The sequence below is a fragment of the Triturus cristatus genome, chromosome 8, assembly GCF_964204655.1.
Source record: "Triturus cristatus chromosome 8, aTriCri1.1, whole genome shotgun sequence".
In the NCBI taxonomy this organism is placed as follows: domain Eukaryota; kingdom Metazoa; phylum Chordata; class Amphibia; order Caudata; family Salamandridae; genus Triturus; species Triturus cristatus.
In genome coordinates, this window is record NC_140591.1 from 1,519,686,426 (window position 1) to 1,519,707,444 (window position 21,019).

General features: G+C 46.6%; 1 protein-coding gene across 1 annotated transcript in view; it reads left to right on the forward strand.

The window, feature by feature from the left end:
* Positions 1-21,019, forward strand: part of CHRDL2 (chordin like 2) — a 672,596-nt gene that overhangs the window by 116,201 nt on the left and 535,376 nt on the right. The window lies entirely within an intron of this gene.

Below are 21,019 nucleotides of genomic sequence, written 5' to 3' on the forward strand. Positions count from 1 at the left end.
ACCACCGAGACATCCCAGAGATGAGAATACTTTGGGCAAGGAGGTTTCACCATCCTGACCCCTCTAAGCAATTTACATACCAGAGGATGTTCCCCTATGGGTTTACCGTCTAAAGGTAGATGTCCCGCCGATATCGCGGACCGGAAGTTGTTGACCGTCCTGTACGCTAAACCGGAGGAAGCCATGGAGGCTAGGAAGTTGACCACTAAAGAGACATGTGCCTTAGCGGGATCCACGTCCAGTTGAGCGCACCAATCACACCATCTCCTCCAAGATGAGGAATATCTCTAATGGGTGTTGGCCCACCAGGCCTCTTTGATGAAGTTGCTAGCTTCGCGTGAAAGGCCCGGGACACTCCATCTGTCCCTGAAACCCGCCAAGCAACGAGTGGGAGCTGGCCCGATGCCACCAAGGGATGAGGATTCTGAAGAGGGTCCAGCAATAGGTTCTGCACCCGTGGAAGAAGGATCGGAATCACACAACTCATGGCTAACAATACTGGAAACCATGCCTGAGCCCTCCACAAAGGGGTGATCAATATGAGTTCCGCGCGAAAAGTCCTGACTCGCGCCAGGACCCTGGGGATCATGAGAAACTGAGGGAACGCATAGCAGAGAGATGTCGGCCATTCCTGTAGGAAGGCATCCGTGGCTATCGCCTATGGATCCGGCCTCCAACTGAAGAATTGGGGAACTTGCTTGTTCAGTCGAGATGCAAATAAGTCTATCAGGCAAGGACCCCAAACCTGTGTCAGGCGTCGAAACACCGTGGGTAACAACCTCCAATCGCTGGAGTCCTGCAGATGGCGGGAATTCCAATCTGCTACCTGGTTGCTGGAGCCGGGAAGGTATTCTGCAACCACCGAAATTCTGTTCTGTAGACAGAAATGCCAAAAATCTTTGGCGATCTCCGCCAACATCTTCGACTTGGTACCACCCAACTTGTTGACGTAGCGTACCGCCGATATATTGTCCATCCGGAGGAGGATACAACAATCTGCCTTCTGTGGCGAAAGGCATCTGATCGCAAAGGAACCGGCCAATAGTTCTAGGCAATTGATATGTAAGCGCAATTCCTCCGAAGACCAGCGACCACCCGTGGTCAATGTGTCGCAACGGGCTCCCCAACCGCATCGGCTGGCATCCGATTCGATTACCACATCCGGTGCCGCTCCAAATAGCGCTCGGCCGTTCCAGGCCTCCATGTGATTTAACCACCATTCCATCTCCAGCCTCGCCTCTTCTGAAAGAGGGATCTGTTCTGAGTAGCTGAGACCTTTCCGGAGATGTCGGATCTTGAGCCGCTGGAGGGCCCGGTAGTGAAGGGGGCCCGGGAAGATCGCCTGGATGGAGGAAGACAGTAGGCCCACCACACGGGCCAACGATCTCAGGGAAGTTGTTTGCTTGCGAAGGACAATTCGCAGTTCCCTCTTGATTGACTTTATCTTTGTCATTGGCAGCAAGAGCTGGCATGATAGAGAATTTATCAAGAACCCTAGAAACTCGATGGATTGCGAGGGAACCAACATCGACTTTTGTGGGTTGACGATGAACCCCAAACTCTGCAGCAGATGTATCGCCCAGTTGAGGTGTGTTTGGACTGTCTGAGGGGAGGACGCCAAAATTATTATGTCGTCCAGATATATTATGAGGCGGACTCCTCGAGCCCTGAGAGACTCCACTACCGGTCTCAGAAGCTTCGTGAAGCACCACGGTGCTGACGAAAGGCCGAATGGAAGGACTTTGTACTCGTAACAAACTGTCTCCCAGATAAACTGAAGAAACCTCCTGTGGGGGGGGAAAATGGGAATGGATAGATACGCGTCCTTGAGGTCCAACCGGACCATCCAATCTCCTTCCTGGAGGAGATCGCGTAATAGATGGATGCCTTCCATCTTGAAATGCCTGTAAACAATTCAGGAGTTGAACTCTTTGAGGTTCAGCACTAACCTGGATCCGCCTCCTTTCTTGTCCACCAGAAAAACTGTGCTCAGGAAGCCATGAGGGTGCACCACGGAAGGCGCAATCGCGCCTTTCCGTAACAAGCAGTTGATTTCTTCCGTGATGAAAGCGCGATCTTGTTGGGAAAAAGACAGAGGGGGCGGGCGGAACTCTTGCGAAGGGGAGTTGTACATCTCTAACCTGTAACCCTGTACAGTCTGCAACACCCATGCATCTTGCGAAATCTCGCGCCATTTGTCTAGAAAAGATGCCACTCTGCCCCCCAAAAGCACCTCCGAAAAAGGAACCAGGCTCACCTGAGTTTGCGGCATCATGCTGGTTGTTGGAGTTCCCTCCAAATCTGCCACCTTTGCGGAATCTGTTCCTTGAACGGCGGGAAGGGTAGAAATTGGAGGTATTGGCAGAATTGTCCTGGTAACCTCCTCTTTGCTGACCACGCTGGGCGCCTTGATTGTAGCCCTGGCCGAACGAGCGCCCATGAAAGCGTCCGGCCCTGCCGAAAACCGGGCGGAAAGCCCGCTTCAAAGAAACTTGGGCCTTGTCCAGTCCACTGAAGGTGGCCACGAACTTTGTTAGTTCCTTTAAAAAAGGTTGGCCAAACAAAAGACCTTGGGCCAGCGGACCTGATTCGGATGTGGCCAATTCAGCTAACCTGGGATCTAGTTTCAGGAGGATGGACCGGCGCCGCTCCGTCGATAGCGCACAATTAGCATTGCCTAGTTGGCACACTGCCCGCTGTGCCCAGCCAATCAGCTCGTCCGGATTAATCAAGAGGGCCGACTCTTTGGCCCGAAAACCCATCTCTAAAATCTTCGTCAGGGGACCAATAACGTCCAGCAGTTTATCCTGGCAGGACCGCCAGGACCTATCTAGGCCTTTCTTGGGATCTTTAGAATATTTTTTCAAATATGTCAACATTGACGGGTCCACCTCCGGGGTAGCCGCCACTTTGTCCGCCAGGTCTGGCATAGGGCATTCCGACCTCAGTCGAGTTCGCACATCTGTATCAAATGCCTGGCGCAAATGAGACTGGACATAGTCCGCCACTTCCTGTGACGGCAACCAGGATGTAGAGTTAGGGTGGATAATATCCGCCGGTTCGAAGGTGAGAACCTTGGGTGACGTGGACGGACCGGCCTGCTTTTCTTTCCGTGCCTTCTTGGCTGGTCGAGGGGATTCTTCTTCGTCAGAAGTAGGATCCGGGGAAGTATCGTGGCCATCATCCTCCTGGGAAATTTCAGTAATCGTAGCTTCCCTAGAAGCTGAGCGTTCTTGCTCCGCCATTGACTTGGCCAATTAAGCGAAATCCGCGGCGTGTGGGTTCGCCCTTCCTTTACCCCCAGATTTAATGCGGGAGCCAGACGCCGGCAGCCAACCTTGTTGCTGTGCATAAGAGCAAAGGTGGCGTTTTAGGGGCGCAATCGCCCTCACCAAAGCCGAGTTCACTGACTGTTGGACACCCGCGTCCAATGCCTCAACGAGGTCATATTCCATCGACCCAGAGGGTTCCTCATCATAGTAATAGTATTCCTCCTCATAGTACTCAGACATGATTTCAGCACGAGTGCAGAAAATGACCCTGGAGGAAAGTGAGTGACTTTATTCACCACCAATAATAAGAAATTCCAATATGAGGTCAGGGGGAGTGGTAACCCCAAGCAAGCCCTAATCAGACACCCACAGGTGACCTCTGTATAAGTTTAGAATGTGGAGGGAGGGGGGGCTTGCAACAAAACCCCACTCTAGGCAAAGCCTATGCTCAATTTTACAGCCCCTGAGAATGAATACACATCAGGGGCTTCAGAGGAGCAAAAACGAGCATTTTAGGAGTCAAAACGCTACAATCCCGGGTCAGAAGCATGTAAAACGCTGCTCCGGCGTTCATTGAAGTCCAAATGTGGACAAATATGGCCGCCGCGCATGCGCGCTGGCCGAGGCTCGTAGAACCTGAAAGGGGACTGCGCGTCAAACCGATGCGCATCCCCGCTCCTCAACCTCCCGCTCCACGATTACCGGCGATGCGAGGGAAACCCCGCTGACACACACGCGCGCGCGCGAAGGTAAATATTTAAAACAGTGACAAGGGGAGAAGCCGGTAGGCGCGTGCAGCGCGACGCGCAGAAAACAGAGTGACGCTCTCACCAGAGGACAACGTCTAGATCGCAGTAGCGCGTAAAAGACAGCGCAATGCTAACAATAACGCTTAGCAATAAAGGCAACTTGCGATCATACAGTCATCAAGAGAAAATTTTAAATGCACTTAACTGGCTGCGGAGCAGCAAAGAAAGAGGACTCTATGGGCTGACAGGGACCTTATATAGCAGAGACTCTATGGTTGTCACATGGTTTATTTCTGTGTTTTCATTGGCTGCTGTGAGCTTCTAGTAAAGATTGAGAAGCATAATCGGAGCCTCCGGTCCTGACATAGAATAGTATTACCCCTCCAAAGTCCTACACTTTCCCTAATGTTGCGCTGTTTGGACTGGGAGTAATACATTTAACCCCCTGAAATCCAACACATTCGATGCTGTTGCACAGACTGGAGTGGGAATGGTAATTTGTACCCCTCTGAAGTCCAACACTTTCCCTCCTGTTGCGCTTTTTGGAATGGTAATAATAACTTTTACCTCTCCGAAATCCAATGCTTTCACTATTGTTGCCCTGCTTGCTGCATAATAGGATTAAGTTGGTAGGCATAACAGTGCACATAATGGGCATTAGGGTACACATTTCTAATTTTTGTTTGTACGCCACTGAAACTTCCACTCATAACTCATGCACTATTGTAGCTTTGTGCAATTATTTTTTGTTTTTCAGGGTGCTCTGAAAAAATCAGGTTCAATTCAGTGAGTATAGCTGTAGCAATTGTTTCGCTTGATTCGCTTGACCATTTTACTGTGATTGGATTGTAAATATATGGAAAAATTAATATGGATTGTGTTTTAGAGGTCACATCAGTTGTGTCATCAGCCTGAATATCCACAAAGTATGTGGTTTTCACCTGTTGTACAATACAACTTGTAATCTCTAGCATACACTCAAGAATTTCATTTTGTATGGTTGTAGGGGTACCCCTGAAGAAGACTGAAGCACTATGTGCTTCCATCTTACTGTCTATGCTCGCAATTAAATCTGCATTGCCTCTGAAACAAACCAGGATTTGAGGAACCTTCAGATTCATCGTGCCCTCCTAATGCTTGTTAAAAAGTGCCTTGGAAACGAATACAATCAATTATTTTTTACAGTATCTTTCTATTGTTGTGAACTGCTTCACTGTGTATCTTTATTGCTTTTTGGTCTGCTGGGAAGCAGAACAGATAATTTGGCGAAGTACTCTCTGTAAGCTAATCAACTTTTGTCTGCCAGGAGTTTGAGAAATGTATGTTTCTGTATTGACCGGTTTGCTGTAGTTTTAGTTCTGGACAATCAGGTCCTGATTGTTTTACAATAATTTGTTTTCATGACTCAGTCTGAGGAATGTCATTGCATGTAGCTGCTGTACTGTATTTTTCTTTTTTATTTAATTTCTTTTTCTTTGCATTTCAAAAAGAAACATAACAAACTTCAAACCAGCATACAATTATTACAGATTCATACTCCAGATTGCCCCACAATTATATTTCAAATGAATTTACATGCGTATCCGGCTCTCCTACAGTCTCAGTGGATGAAAAAAGAATCACCACACAGCCAATCCTACCCTGAGAGAACCCATGACGGTATGGTCCGGGATCCAGGATGACACCTACCATATGACGCATCACTAATGAATTACCTGTGAAAATCACAGCAGCCCCATCCCTGCCACTTTACCCTATAGCCCCCACGTCAGAGGGTGTGTTCTCATCTGCCCCCTGTCTTTCCCTGGCCCACGTAATGAAACGTCCCCAGATGTCCCTGGGTCTGGAGGTGGGAGGTAGTAATTCCCAGAAAGTAGTCAGTTGGGAATGTCCATACTTGAAGTCCCTGAGCCAGTCCTTAATTGGTGGCACCCTCTTTCTCCCCAAGTGAATTGCAATTTGGCGTTTGGCAAAAAGGAGTAGCAGTGCATGCAATCTGCGAGCCTTGACTGGTGTGGCTTTTACATAGCCTAACAGACCCAATAGTGGAGTGGGATCTACAGGTGTGCCTATTATCTGGTGAATTGTTATAAACATCGTGGACCAATACGATGCCAGCCGTGGACAGTTCCAAGCCATGTGTAAAAAGGTTGCTGGGGTGAAACTACACCTCCAGCAGCTGTCATTGTCGCGCAGTCCCATACGATGCAAGCTGACGGATGTCCTCTAAAAACGATGTAGGAACTTAAAGCGTATCAGTCGGAGTTTATAGTTAAGGGGTAATTCAGTGAGTTGGCGACAGCAGTACAGCCACTGTTCCTCGGTCAGTGGGGCGGGGAGTTCATCATTCCACATCTGGTAGTGCCCGCGGCTTTATCAGGAGAGCCAAGGTGTGCATGTGTAAGTAAAGCCGTGTAATTAGTCTGTGAGGCGTGGCAACCTTCAACAGGTTCTCCAATGCTGGCATGGTGGGTGGGGACTTGGGAAAGTCTCATGCAACGAGCGGCAAGCGGCCCTCAGCTTGTAATAGAGAAACAAGTCAGCAAAAGGTGCTGCTTGACCCTCCGCTGCGACTGGTGGTGGACGAAATGTGCCCCCGGGGTAGAGGTCTGCGAAGGTACACAGGTTCATCCTCTGTGCTGCAACGTTACTTATCCCTTCACCTATGTTAGGTAGCATAGGGTTGTGCGCCAACGGAATAGATGGGGCATAGAGTATAGGAGCACCAGATCACTTCCGCAGTTCATTCCATGTTATGTTAATCTATATTTGTATAGCGCACGGCTTCTCCCAGGAGTGTCCCGGCGCTAAAGAGAAAAGCGAAGACCACATAACATCAAACTATGCACAACCCACAACTCTGAGATTCACAGCTGAAAGAGCCACGTCTTCAGACTTTTTCTGAAAATGAAAAGGTCATGGCTCTGTCTGATAGAGAAATGTAGGCTATTCCACAGCCTAGAGGCCACGACATGAAAAGATCTACCCCCTACCCAGGAGAATTGAACCTTTGGGACAGTAATCAGCAGTTGGGAAGAAGATCTCAAAGTGCGCTGAGGGAGGTAGGGTTGAAATCTGTCCCTAAGGTAGGGTGCTCCAATCTTGTGGAAGGCTTTAAAAACCAGGACCAGGGCCTTGAAATGTATTCTTTTCCGCACCAGGAGCCAGTGCTGTGAGGACAGAACTTGAGAGGTATGGGTTCCGGTAGAGGTGCAGGAAGTGCTGCATCGCCCCCACAAGAATCATGCTGGACTACAGAAGGTGAATATGCAATAAAGAGGCCTTTAAATTTAGTTTTTATTTTGTCACATGTTGTATTGATTTGCTGTGGGCTCAAAGAGAGAGGTGAAATGTCAGGCAATGTCTTCTGACACATTGCTGCTTATTCATTTAATTGTGAGATTGATGCTCACTTTTCTTTCTCTGATTGCAAAGTGAGAGGATTTTGTAATGAGAAGTGTGTGACAATCTTCCTGTGGAACGGGGAGTGTGAAAGAAAAGGTTGTAGGGTGAGAACACTTTTCTCACACACTAGAATATGAATACCTGTAAATAAAATGCACAAACAAATGAAGCACTTTTTTTATAATTCTGAAGTGTGATTGAAACCCGATTTTCCACACATTATGATTTGTATGCCTTATAATTTTATCAGTAGAACTGCATGATTGTCTGTGCAAATGTAATAACCTTTTCAAAGGAAATGTGTTGTCTGTGAATCCTTCAGTAATATACTTGTGAAAGTGCGCTCCAAAATGCACCACCAGCTACTTGCTATTCCCTTACCATTTTCCTGCTGAACGGTGTAGCTCATTTGTACATTTGATCTTCGGACCACCATTGGATTTTTCACAACACCTATGATTTCCGTCATGGAATATTGATGGCAGCAGACTCACTCTGAAAATTGTTCCTGCACCCAGTCGCAGCTGGTGTTGGGGCAAAGTCGTGGGTGGGAGGGAAAACAAAAAACAAATAAAATAAAAAACATACCGGAATCCCGCCGCATCACCGCTCTTTGGCTCCACTGCAGGCACAGCCTCCCAGACTGTCCTGCGGCCAATCCTGACGCTGCTCTTACAGCATGAGAGCAGCGTCAGGATTTTCCTGAGCGCTCTCGATTTGCGCTCCCAGGGAGATTGGGAGTCTGTGCCTGCAGTCTCCAACCTAGCAATGCAGCTCAGGTTGGAGAGAGCTTCAGTGCGCATGACGGTTTGGCGGGCCTGAAACTGAAAACAGTATCCGCCACTCCCCCTCCTTGTCTGTCATCCCCTGGCCCCTCCCCCAAGACGCCACAGTAGGAGAAAAATAAAACGATAATAAACATGCTTTATTATCGTTTTATTTTTCAAGTTTCGAGCTGCTGCTGCTGGCGGGGGGAGACGCTCCTCCACCATAGCAGAAGGAGCAGCCCACGCCAGCACCACTGCAGCCTTCAGTCATGGCAGACCAGATCAATGGAGTGTGACCAGATCGATAGAGTGTGACCTGATTGCTGCCCGATGCATTCTGGGCTTGAGGGTGCTGATGGTAAGTGCTGCACTTGCCACCACCACCATAAGGCCCAGAATAAAAGCTGCACTTCCGCTGTTCATTTAAAAGGGAGATTTGCATTTTCTGTGCAGAGTTCTTGTCGTCCTCCCTGTGTTTTCGCAGCTGCGGTGTACAGGAGCTCTTGCAAATCTGCATTTATACCCCTGCAAGTGTGTTCAATTGAAGGGTGCACCAGTGACTCTCAGAGCTGCAAAATCACAGTTTTGAGCGTAATTATTCACATAGTCATTCCGTTCACAGTAGTGTGATTATTGGCTTCACGATACGGCTGCCATTTTTTTTTGCAGTTTTATATATCTCAAACTCAACCCGAAAGTATTAGAGCGCTTTACATGAGCACCAGTTACTTTACACAAGGATACATTCATATTTTGGTAGGCACAGGGAGATTAAGTGATTTGCCCAGGGAGATTAAGTGATTTGTCCAGGGAGATTAAGTGATTTGCCCAGAATCATAGGATGTTGAGCCAAAGCAAAGGCTCGAACCTGGTTCCCCACATCCAAAGTTGTGAGACCTGACCGTTACTCTACACTTGTCCTTGGCTGTAGGGGCGAGAGTTGCCTATCCGATCTCTGGTGGGAAGCCAAAGCCTCCTAACTGCACGTCGAAGACAAGCACCTTTTTAAAAAACGTTTTTTGGGTAGTTGCACGTACATCCGCCCCTTGGTTCAGCTTGTGCATGAGTGTCCTGTGCTGAGTGTCATTCTGAGCAGAGAGAGTGCATTCTGAATGCATGATGTCTTCAAGGCGGGAAACTTGATCTGGACATCACAAGCGAAGCTAACATTCAGGGCCAGGTTTAGCATCCTTTCTGAAAACTGCATGCAATTATAGAACGCCTTCTAATAATAGAACGTTAATTGTTGTAGCCCAGGAATGAGTGTCAGTGATTGCATCATGTGTTACTGCAATATCTTAAGCCTAAGGCTTAAGGCTTTAGATATTACTGTAACACATGACACTCCCCCTAGTCACTGCTGTTCATTGTTGCGGAAACACTGTTTGGCGTGCTGTGATGTCAATTTTGGATTTGTAAGGATAATCTCTGGAGCAACAGGAAAACAAACCCTTGTTACAAGCATTGCCTTTTGTCCCTGGAACCGGGAACGTCAATTCACCAAAATGCCAGGGGTAGCAGAAGTGACATCACACACCATTTGACACTCACTCACTCACTCACTCACTCACTCACTCACTCACTCACTCACTCACACAACACACACTCTCCCTTTCTCTCTCTCTCATAAATAAATAAAGACATAACACATTTAATAGCTTTTTTAAATTACCTCCGTTGCTGGGAGTGATTTGGGGGGGGTCATATTTCAGCTAATTTTACTCAATTCTTTATCATACTAATAGTGAATAAAGCCCCATAATTCACTAATAGCGTAATAAACAATGGACAAGAAAAAGGTAAAGGGAGCCCCTACCAACAGAAGTCCATTAGCCTATTTGTTCCTGGCACTGATTTTGCTACCTCTGAGGCAAAGGGTCGCAAAGTCTGTGCCAGGGGTTGCAAGAGGCAAGCCAAGGGTCGCAGCTGCAAGCCCTGGCGACCCCTAAATAATGTCCTTGCCTGGAACCCCAGGAATCAGATGGTACTGCGAACTCACTGAATGCAGAGAACCTCTTAGTTAGTGTTTGACTCTCCGGGCATTTGTGAAGGTGAGCAGTCAAGGCTTACGGGTGGTCGGTGGTGGGGATATAATGCTGAGATGAAGTTAACACTAGAAAGACGCACAAATAATATGATGTTATGGCAGTGTTCAATTGCATAATATATATTTTTTCGTAACCACTCAGAAAGTTATTCTCTGCGCACTACAGTAGACGCCGTCTAGCTCTCCCATGTATGCAGGTAGACCTAACATACGTTAAAATCATCTGACTGATTTGGACAGGCTTTCTACAGTATTTCTGTGCAGGTGCAAAGTCTGATTTGCAGAGTATGAGTTTTGAAGTTTTACTTACTGGCAGTGTAAAAGTCTTAAGGTGTCATTGAGAGTATGGTGGATACATTATCTATAGTATGCCACCAAGTCTGTATTTTGTTCCAAGAAGCAACTTCTGCCTCATTGACGGGAGCTGCTTTTGCAAAATTAAGAGTGAACAGCTCCCTGCCATGTGATGGCATCATGGCAGATCTATCTCTGTATTTTTCATTTTCTAAAGATAAGTGTGGGTCTCTCTTTAGATAATAAACAAAAACAAATCAGATGGCATTGAGGGGCCACCCTAAATTGGTTGGTATTTCTGACAGCATGTACAGTGGTGGGTGCGCTGCTGAGAGGGTTTTTCCAATAGAGGAGCCGGTATTTGCTCAGCCATCCTTAGGGTCTGGTCCCCACTTGGGAGAAATCCAGTCTTTCTGTCCATGGTGCAGACTTTCTCTGGCTAGGAATAGAACTTCTACTGAAAGTCAGTGGCAAATCCATTTTTTTGGGGCTCTCAGATTCAGCTTATATCCTCATACAATAGACACTCAAAATTAGGGAGAACATTAATTTGGGGACTCCAATTTTGTTAAAGTGCATCTTTCTCAAAGTTCAGTGTTGTTTATCATAACAAACATCCCGCAGTGATCTTGGAGGTGGTGTAATGGCGATATCACCCAGACTTCTGGATTCCTTCAGTCAATCGCTTTTTATGATGCTGCACCTCAATCCACTTATGCAAGTGCTGACCGGAACAAGAGGGAATGGACACTTAGCATAGTTTGTGAAGGTGATTCCTCCTTGTAGGTCACTGAGTGACCTGCCCTAACTCAAAGAATGAGGTGGGCACAAAGATCTCTTTCCAGTTCCATTGAGAGTTTATGGAACTGAACTAGACACCCAACAACCTGGCTACCTGTAATAATTCTCTGCAAGGAGGAGGAAGAAGAATGAACAGCACTGAGAGATGGATGGGATAAGGATGACAGATATTTCAAGCCTTTATTGTCTAACATAGAAGCCCATCTTCTTGTGGCTCAAACTAGATGGTGAAACCTCTGTCCTAGGTAACACAAACTCCTCATGTACTCCGTAATCATGGTAGGCACACATATATCACACTCTGGAGGAAATGAGGAGTTCTGGTCCTAGGGCCAGTACATAGTCTACCCAGCTTGGTGTGTGGATAAAAAAGCTACTGCCCCATGACACTGAATCATTAGCGCCAACCATTATTTGCACCATAGTCAAACATGGGTCAAAAATGGAGATGGTTCTCACCCATGTTAAATGGAGTAACACTTAAGTAGACCCAATGATGGGTAATCAGCTGGTCAAGAACTTGCAAACTCATATAGTCAATGAGTCTCTGGTGTAGGAAACATACAGGGCACAACTGAAATGATTAAATCATTTTCTGGTTGACTGAAAGAAACTGCTACGTAATTACAGTTCTACTTCTGAGAGCAAAATCAACTGTTACATGCCATCTACTAGATCCTTTAACAAAAAGAATGGCAAGTGATAAAAAAGTTTCAAAACATTTTTAGGTATCTTCATATCCCATTCTCCAAACACCATTCAACCATGACCAAAGTACCCATTCTTCAAAATCTATATCATTGATAGTAATGAAATCCTTGACACTTTCGGTATTTTATGAATCTGTAATGTACAAAGTCAAGACCCTTCCTATTTGGCTAGTCATAGATTGCTAAGCCACTAATTGGGAGTAATTAACCCTAGAGTACTTGTAGTTGAATTTCCTACCTCCTCCAATGTTTCGGCAACTTATCACGTGTCAAAGATTGAGAAGCCTATACCACAGCTTGGGATCAAGATAGCAAAGAACCAATCACTCTCTGAAATGTCTATGGTCTGTCTTCTATGCAGGGCAGCAGGTTGAGCAGGGAAATGCCTAATGGCAGGCACAACATAAGCAGGATAAATCGATCCAGAGTTGCGCCTGCGTAGCCACAGGTAAGCCATGTTGCTGCAGTCATAAAAAGTTCAATTTTGATTAGCAGTGCCACTGCAGATGAATAATACCCCTAAGGGAAATTGTTTGTGGGATTTCTTTCTCAGAAAAGACAGGGTTTGGGGCAGTGTGCTTGAGAATAGACACCTGCACTCACTGTTTTCTGTGAAGATACTGCCTTTTCTGACTTCATAGACCAGTCATCGGACATTCGAAGCAAAAATGTGCAGCCAGGGCAAAATCTGTTGATTAGGCAAGGGCATTGTCAGGTCATCAAGAATAACTTTGATGGGGGCGTGGCTCGGTGCCGACGAAGAGAGAAGCTCCGCCAGAGCCGTGACAAAACCCCTAATATTCTACTATTATCCGGTCTACACGAGGCTACAGTGTCTGTACTTACTGCAGAACACCCGCTGCATTCAATAGTGTGTCCTCTGCGCCCAGCGGTACTCATCTGCCTTCCTTTTTCCTTCAACGCAGTCCGCGATGGGGCCCGGCCGGAGACTGGGGGAGGTGGGCGGCGCTTGAGTGCACGCCTCGCCCTGTGCTGCGCCCTTGCCGCGGGAGGCCGGTGGACAAACCAGCAGCCGAGGGAGCCTCGACGAGCCCGCCATTCCCGGAACTACTCCGACTGCACTGACATCCGACGGAGGGGCTGCGACAAAAACTACGGCACTGGAGAGAAGTAAGGGTCGCCAGGCCTTAATAGTCAGCCCCATCCCTTCATCCTGCCTGGCCCCGGCTTGGGATGGTAAACCCGGCGCCCTGCAAGGATCGGCGTCTTTGCTGAAGGTACAGCTTTGCCTCCCCCACCTCCTGAATGCCCTACTTCTTAACCTGGCCAGCGGAACTGCCCGTTGGTTGTTAGCCGGACTGTTTTCAAGTGCAACGTCATACGCCAGGCAGCCATTTTAGGCAGCACATACGTGGCAAAAGCGATTTATGGTGGCGGCGCTACAGCCCAGTAACTAGCGCCGGCCCTGTGCTCATAAAACAACTTCCTGCTCCACCTGCCTGAAGGGCCCTCCCCACCTTGGTCTTCCTTTGCGCCTTTGGAGCAACGATAATGGAGAACAGCGACCTGATGACATTTGTTATACCGCTCCCCGGCACCGTGCGGTGACGGAGGTGGGCCCTCCTAGTCCGCTCGAACAGAGTTGCTCGCTCCGAGACCAGGTTGATTTTGCTGCTACCTTACCCTGAATTGGGAGCTTGTGGCCCTTCCATCGGTTGGCCTCTCCCTCTGCTTGATTGTAGCTGGTGCCTCCCCTGTCCTGCGCCATTTTGCCTGCAGACGGATGCCCGAGCGCTGTGGCCGGAACGGCTCCTGCGAGGACTTGCCACCCAGTGGTGACAAGTACTGCATCTCGAGTAATTTGAGGGATCACCGTCCCTACAAAGTGACGGCCAGACGATAAGGACCCAACCCTGTGGCAACGGCCTTCACTCCACAACATTGACTGCACATCCCCAACTGGGTCGACCAGCGTGCCAAGCCAGCAGGGCTCCGGGTCAAGTGATCGATCTGCTCCCTTTACGTGGCTGCCTGGCCCAGTTCCATGATGAACCCTAAGGGAGGTCCACCTGTGCAGTCTAACAAGCTTGACAAATATGCAGTTCCCAAACAAACCATACAGGAGGATGTGGCCGCAAGTGACACTGCAAATGATTCTGAACCGTCATTAAGCACCATAATGACAGCAATTCAAGTACTGGGAACCACACTAGAAACAAAGATTGACAAAGTCTCCATTGAAATGAATCTTCTACGGGACGACATGAACAAGACGACAGAATGCATCACGCAGACAGAAATTATTGTCTCAGACCTCCAGAACAAAACCCGGTCACAGGAGGAAAGAGTCCAACGGTGAGTTCACCAACAGCACCAAGTGGCCCTCAAGCTGGAGCACCAGGTGGGGCGGCCCGCTGCAACAACATCCTTGTGGTTGGGGTCCCGGAGGGAGCGGAGGGGCCGAGTCTGGACCTTTTCCTAGAAGAACTCATACTGAACCATCTCAAACCCAAACGCCTCTCTGCCTTCTTCACAGTGGAGTGGTCGCATAGGGCCCCAATCCCCCCGCCCAAACCAGGTGCTACCCCCAGGACAATCATAGCCAAAACCCTCAATTACAGATATCGGGACAGGTAAATCAAGACGAGAAAATCAGACTAATTACGGGTTATAACAACTGGTCTGCAATTCTGAGAAAGAGTCTGACCAAGCACTGGCATTTACTCAAATCAGACAATACCCTAAAAGAATTTATAACAGACAAACCCCATATAACATATAGAAGAGGGGTTTCTTTGAGAAGCATACTCAGCCCTAGTTACCCTAAACCGGTTAAGAAAACCAATTGGCTAAGTAAACATACAATAGGTTTTTACACATGTGGTCACTTCAACTCTTGCAAATGGGCAGATGACAAAAGGACGGAATTTGTAGGACCTGACAACAAAAGTTTTACAATCAAAACAAACATAAACTGTCAGACCAAATTTGTAATTTACATAATCAAATGTAAATGCCATAAACAATACATTGGTAGCACGATCAGAGCATTGAAAGAAAGAATAGGTGAACACATGAGAGCGGTCAGACAAAATGACATGCGATATCCATTGGCGGCACACATGTCTATATGCTCGGCTCAATCGACAAATCATACCTTCAAATTCTTCGGAATAGAGCATGTCCCTAGCAACCCAAGAGGCGGCAACAGAGAACTTACTCTAAGACAAAAAGAGGCCCTTTGGATTCTCAAACTTCACAGTGTGGAACAGGGACTCAATATTGACCAGGAGTTACATTATTTTCTTGGAAAATAATATCAGTAAAAAACTCCAAAAGGCTGACACATATACCCTTTCTACTTTGAAGGGGTATGACACTATAAAGTCAAACATTTTGATACACCATACTATATAAAAACTGAAAACACCCATCTATCAATCAGTTACTATTAATGCTACATATAGCAGGTTACAGCCAAAGAGAGATGAGTAGGTGTATATTTGGGGTTAATGATAACGCTATAACTAAGGAACCTAACTTATAATGACTAAATCTACCCAACATTTACTGCAAAGAGGTTTAAAGATAAACTGTTATTTAGATTATGGTACGATATGCTATGTCTCTTAATATGGTCAACAGACTTTTCACTTGCCTTTTCTCTTTCGTTTTCGCATGATGAAAATATGAGGTTTTAATTGGTTCATATGTATACACTATGACTATTTATATTCTCGTTTGTAATGAATCTAATCGGTGGAGAGACTGGTAATGAATAGTACACTACTATAATATATCGAAATATTCACAATACCTTTTTCACAATATAGTACTAAATCTATGATACCTTTATTCATCTGATTATACGTTCCAAGATGGCGACCATAAAGACCTAAGTTACTCTTAGTCCTTCCTTTGCCTTCACTATCACGTTAATCACGGGTTCAAATCACGGTTATAACTCACAAACTCGGATACGGCCGAACTCACACCAGCGTACTCGACTGGGGCGACCACCACGGACACTAGATTTACCGTCACACTACGTCACACTACGGAGAAATAGGTAAGCTTCCTCCCGACACCACTCTTTTAACTTTACGTAGTTTGTGATTGTCTTAGCCGATGCGGTTTAGAGTTTACCTGGTAGATTCACAAATAGCTCTACGGACTACAAGAGCTTACACGTTAAACTTTAAAGGGGGATTTGGACGTTTCACTATCGGTATCATACAATTACAAGCCAACAAATACAATTTATTTACAGAATGGTACACTGCTTAGCAATCTACCACTGTTGGAATACCAACCTTACCATCAATAATGACAGCGAAGTTTTTTCCGTTTCTTTAAATTATACATAGAGGCTCGAATTGAAATGCATAATATTAACATTTTTACAGTATTTACATATGGGCGGTTCTTTATGACTATTTTCAGCACAAACGGAAGACGACGAATAATTTACATAAGAAACGCCTAGAACACTGAAACCATCTGCGGTTTGGAAATATCACCGCCGACTAAGTATATAATTTTTATTTGAACACTTATGGTTAAACACTAAAACAGTGGATACTCACAGGAATCGCTTATTTACAATATGTCCATGTTCTCCTCTTATATTTTCAGATTTTGTATTCAGTCTGAATATAGGTAGATATGTCTTCATTGTCATTTTGCACAAATAAGGATAAAGATAGTCTTATTAGACTACTTATATATGGAATATATCACTTCGGGCTATACACATTTACGAAGGGTGGCACCTCACCCGTTAGCGTTACCGCTAGTATTTCACTATCTACCACTAGACTCGAACGCTTAGAACTTATATCTCACTTCACAGCCATTACCACCATTTCTCTCCATCTCTATTAGGATCATAGACCGTTATGTTATGTACATGACCCGTAAGATGTGTTGACTTCACTAATCCTTTCTCTGAACACTTTGTGTAACTAGAAGTTTTAAGATTTACTTTTGCATCTGGTTTGAAGGTTGCACTTGCATCACTTGGGCTAATGTGAACCAATTTACTTTAATTTATTTTAAATATTTAACGCTGAACATTACAAGTATATATTACTTTGTTTTTCACAAAACAGTCTTGACAAAGTTGCGGGACAACTATTCCCTCATGCAACGAAACACGTGTTGGCTGGTGACAGACAGACTAAGGAGAAGTATATACAATTAAAGAACTACTGACAAGAAGAAAAGACCAATTTCTGACTTATATATTGTTTATCTGTGTCAATATACTGTACATACCTGTTGTTTATAATCAAAAACGTGTGCTAAGGATTGATCTTACAGATATCGGGACGCATTATTACAGGTGGCACGCCTACATGGGGACCTTAAGTACGAAAACGCAACTATCAGATTCTTCCCAGACTTCACCCTCAAGGTCCAGCAGGAGCGTCGCTCCTTCGACGGAGTGAAGCAAGCCCTTAGATACAGAGGCGTCAAATACATGATGTTCTTCCCAGTGAAACTTAAAGTGATGGTGAATGGCAAGTCCCCGTTCTTTACTACTCCATCAGAAGTGCAAGCATGGCTCAACGAAGGAGACACACGTACGAAGAGACCGACAAATACTGGTAACTGGAGGGCTTCCCGTGAGAGTCCGACCAGCTCGCACGATGGCAGACCAGACCCAGACAGGAGGAGCCTTCGATCCTTGAGAACTAGATCCCTGAGTCCAGCTCTATCGGGGACTGGCAGAGAGTGATCTCCCCTGGACTGGTGGACAATCGCTGCAATCCTTCACGTTGTTATGTAATGTATTATATTGGCTCTTTCTAAAAGGGTTGTAGACCCTAAATGTGTGGGACACTGTGGTACTAACGCCTCCTTATTGGGGCTTGTGTTGGGCTCAGGGGGGCCTAAAGTGGAGTCACACCACCCCCCTGTAGTAGTTCACAGTTATTTGGGGTGACAGGTGCTCTGCTAGTTGGGGATGTTGGTAGTTTTGAACCTACACAGCAGTGTAGCAGGGAGAGAAGGGAAGTTCTGGGTAATTTTTCTATTCTTGTCTACTCCTCTTCTCCTATTAATGAGGTTCCGGGGACAGGACGGGGGGTGGGTTGAATCTTTACAATTGTTATATCTTGTTACAGTAACATCAATGACATATCCTGTTCTTAGTACGGAGGAACTCGTCTCTTATCCCTGGCACCATGGGTACGCAATGGGACAAACGTGTTAACATCCTGAGCTGGAATTTTAATGGGCTTAGAGACACAATCAAACGTAGTGTTGTCCTGCAATACATTAAACGCCATGCCCCAGATGTAGTGTTGCTACAAGAAACGCACCTGGTGGGAACCACCTTTAAGGTGCTTAATAGGTGGGGCTACAAGCTGCTCACCCATGCAGGCTTCACTACAAGTTCGCAGGGGGTGGGCATCCTTGTGAAGAACTCCATCCCTCTGGCCGTTCAATGAACCTGGTCCGATGACAGAGGCAGATACATAGGGGTTACAGGCTCCTGGGAGGGCTACACACTCATGCTACTGTTATTGTTATTGTTAGATTATATTTGTAGAGCGCCAATCACCATAGGTCTCTAGGTGCTAGTAGCGTGGACCGAGGTCCATTGGTCCCAAGTCTAGTAAGCGCACTGAATGGATTTAGCCGAATGCCTCAGCAAACAGGATGGTTTTAAGTTTTTTCCTGAACGGCAATAGCAGAGGTTCCATACGTATATTATCAGGAAGTCTATTCCAGAGCTGGGGGATCACGACTGAGAAAGCCCATCCTCCCATGGTGGTTCTCTTAAAACGCCGGCAGGCCAGCAAGCTGGCCTCAGATGATCGGAGGTGCCGTTTAGGCACATAAGACTTCAGGCGGTATATATACCACCAGGCTTGCATACTACAACTTTCACAGATCTAGGTACTCTTCTACTCTCTTTTCCTGAGGGTCTTTTAGTGGTTGGGGGGGATTTTAACTCAGTTACCTCGGGTACACTTGATAGACATCCGCCACGTGTGCTTGGGTAAATACCGATTCGGTAATTACCGAATTTCTACGATTCGGTAATTTTTACCGAATGAATACCTACATAGCATTTACCACTTCATAAATACCGAATCGGTATGATTCGGTATTTATGAAGTGGTAAATGCCAGGCCACCTACATAAGGCCCCTAGTGAGAGGAATCTCGGACCACTCCCCAATATGGGTTCAAATGGTACTTGGCCAGTCGAGGGTGGGATGTATAGCCCCCATTAACCCATGGCATCTCCGGGACCCTAATATCCGGAAGTCTCTATCAACGTCCATTGATTCCTATTTCCGAGAAAATGACGGAACAGTAGACTCTTCCCAAACCCTCTGGGAAGCTTTCAAGTCTGTGATAAGGAGGCAGGCATTGTCCCTCATTTCTGGTGGCAAAAAAGAGAGGCAGAATGCACTTGTGGACTTGGAGATGGAGATTGACAGATTAGAAGACGATCTAGAAGATGAGGATACTCGGGCAAAACTTCACACATTGCGGCTCAAACAAGATGAATATAAAGCACTAGTCACCGACAGGGACAAGTGCATTGCGAGGGAAAAGATGGGTAGAGTGTACAAACTTGGAGACAAGGCAGGGAAGCTAATCGCCTGGCTCGATAAGCAGGAGTGGGCGGGTCGATTGGTGCCCTAACTCATAGGTGCAGATGCTGAATTCATCACTGACCCTCAGGCCATTGCAGACCACTTTGCCACCCACTACAAGGCAGTCTATACCTCTAACTCACCCCACACGGAAGAAGACGCTAAGGGCCTACTACATGACATAACACTCCCAACCCTGTCCGTAGATGACCGTCAGTTTCTGGATCGCAATTTAACGAATGACGAAAATGCGCAAGCCATTAGATCTCTGCACTCTGGTAAAGCCCTTGGCCCAAACGGCCTGCCCATCGAGCTCTACCAACTTAAACAAGACAACCTAGCCCCTTATCTGAGATCCATGTTCGAAGAAAGCAAAGAGTTGGTAATATTGCCACAGGATCAGAGGGTAGCCACACTAGTCACTATTCACAAAGAGGGCCGTCCTAAAATGGACTGCACTTCATACAGACCAATCTCCCTCCTAAATGTTGAACCCAAAATCCTGGCAAAACTCCTGGCGAATTGCCTGGTTAAAGTGATTGGGGGGCTAGTCCATCCTGATCAGTCAGGTTTCATGCCTCACCGCAACACTGCACTGAACCTGCGTAGGTTGCATGGGGTACTGGGCAAAGTAGCCACTATCCGTGAAGATGCCCTGGTGATGTCACTGGACGCAACCATGGCGTTCTACACCCTTGAGTGGCCATACCTATTTGCAGTACTTGCAAAAATGGGCTTTGGCCCCAAATTTATACGATGGGTGCGAGTCTCGTACTCTGAACCTCGTGCGCAGGTCGTGGTCAATAACAAGAAATCAGCACCGTTCCTACTAAGTCGGGGTACTCAACTGGGCTGCCCCCACTCTCCACTCCTCTTTGCCCTTGCCCTCGAACCATTGGCGGCATGGATTCATCAAGACCCAGTTATAAGGGGCCTGCGTTGGTCCCCTGAATGGAAGGATCGCATCTCTCTTTATGCTGATGACATCCCTTTATATCTTGCCTCCCCGAGGAAGTAATTAATATGTGTCTTCGATATCATGGCAATATTTGGTAGATACTCCGGATTCTCCATCAATTGGAAGAAATCCCTTATTTACGTCCTCACAGGTGACCCTCCCGTCACACCCAGTAACTGCCCGATTCTGATCAATGCTGAGGGCTTTAAATATCTGGGTATCTATATCACATTAGATCCCAAACTTTGCTACACCCAAAACCTTCACCCGGCATTAGAGAGGCTCAAGCGCAACATAGCTACCTGGAAAACCCTCCCACTGTCATTGTTGGGTAGGGCAGCCCTCTTCAAAATGATGTCGCTGCCCCACTTCCTCTACGCTTTGCAGAACACCATGGACCCAGTTCCGGCTGGGTATTTTAGAGAGGTCGAGAGCCTACA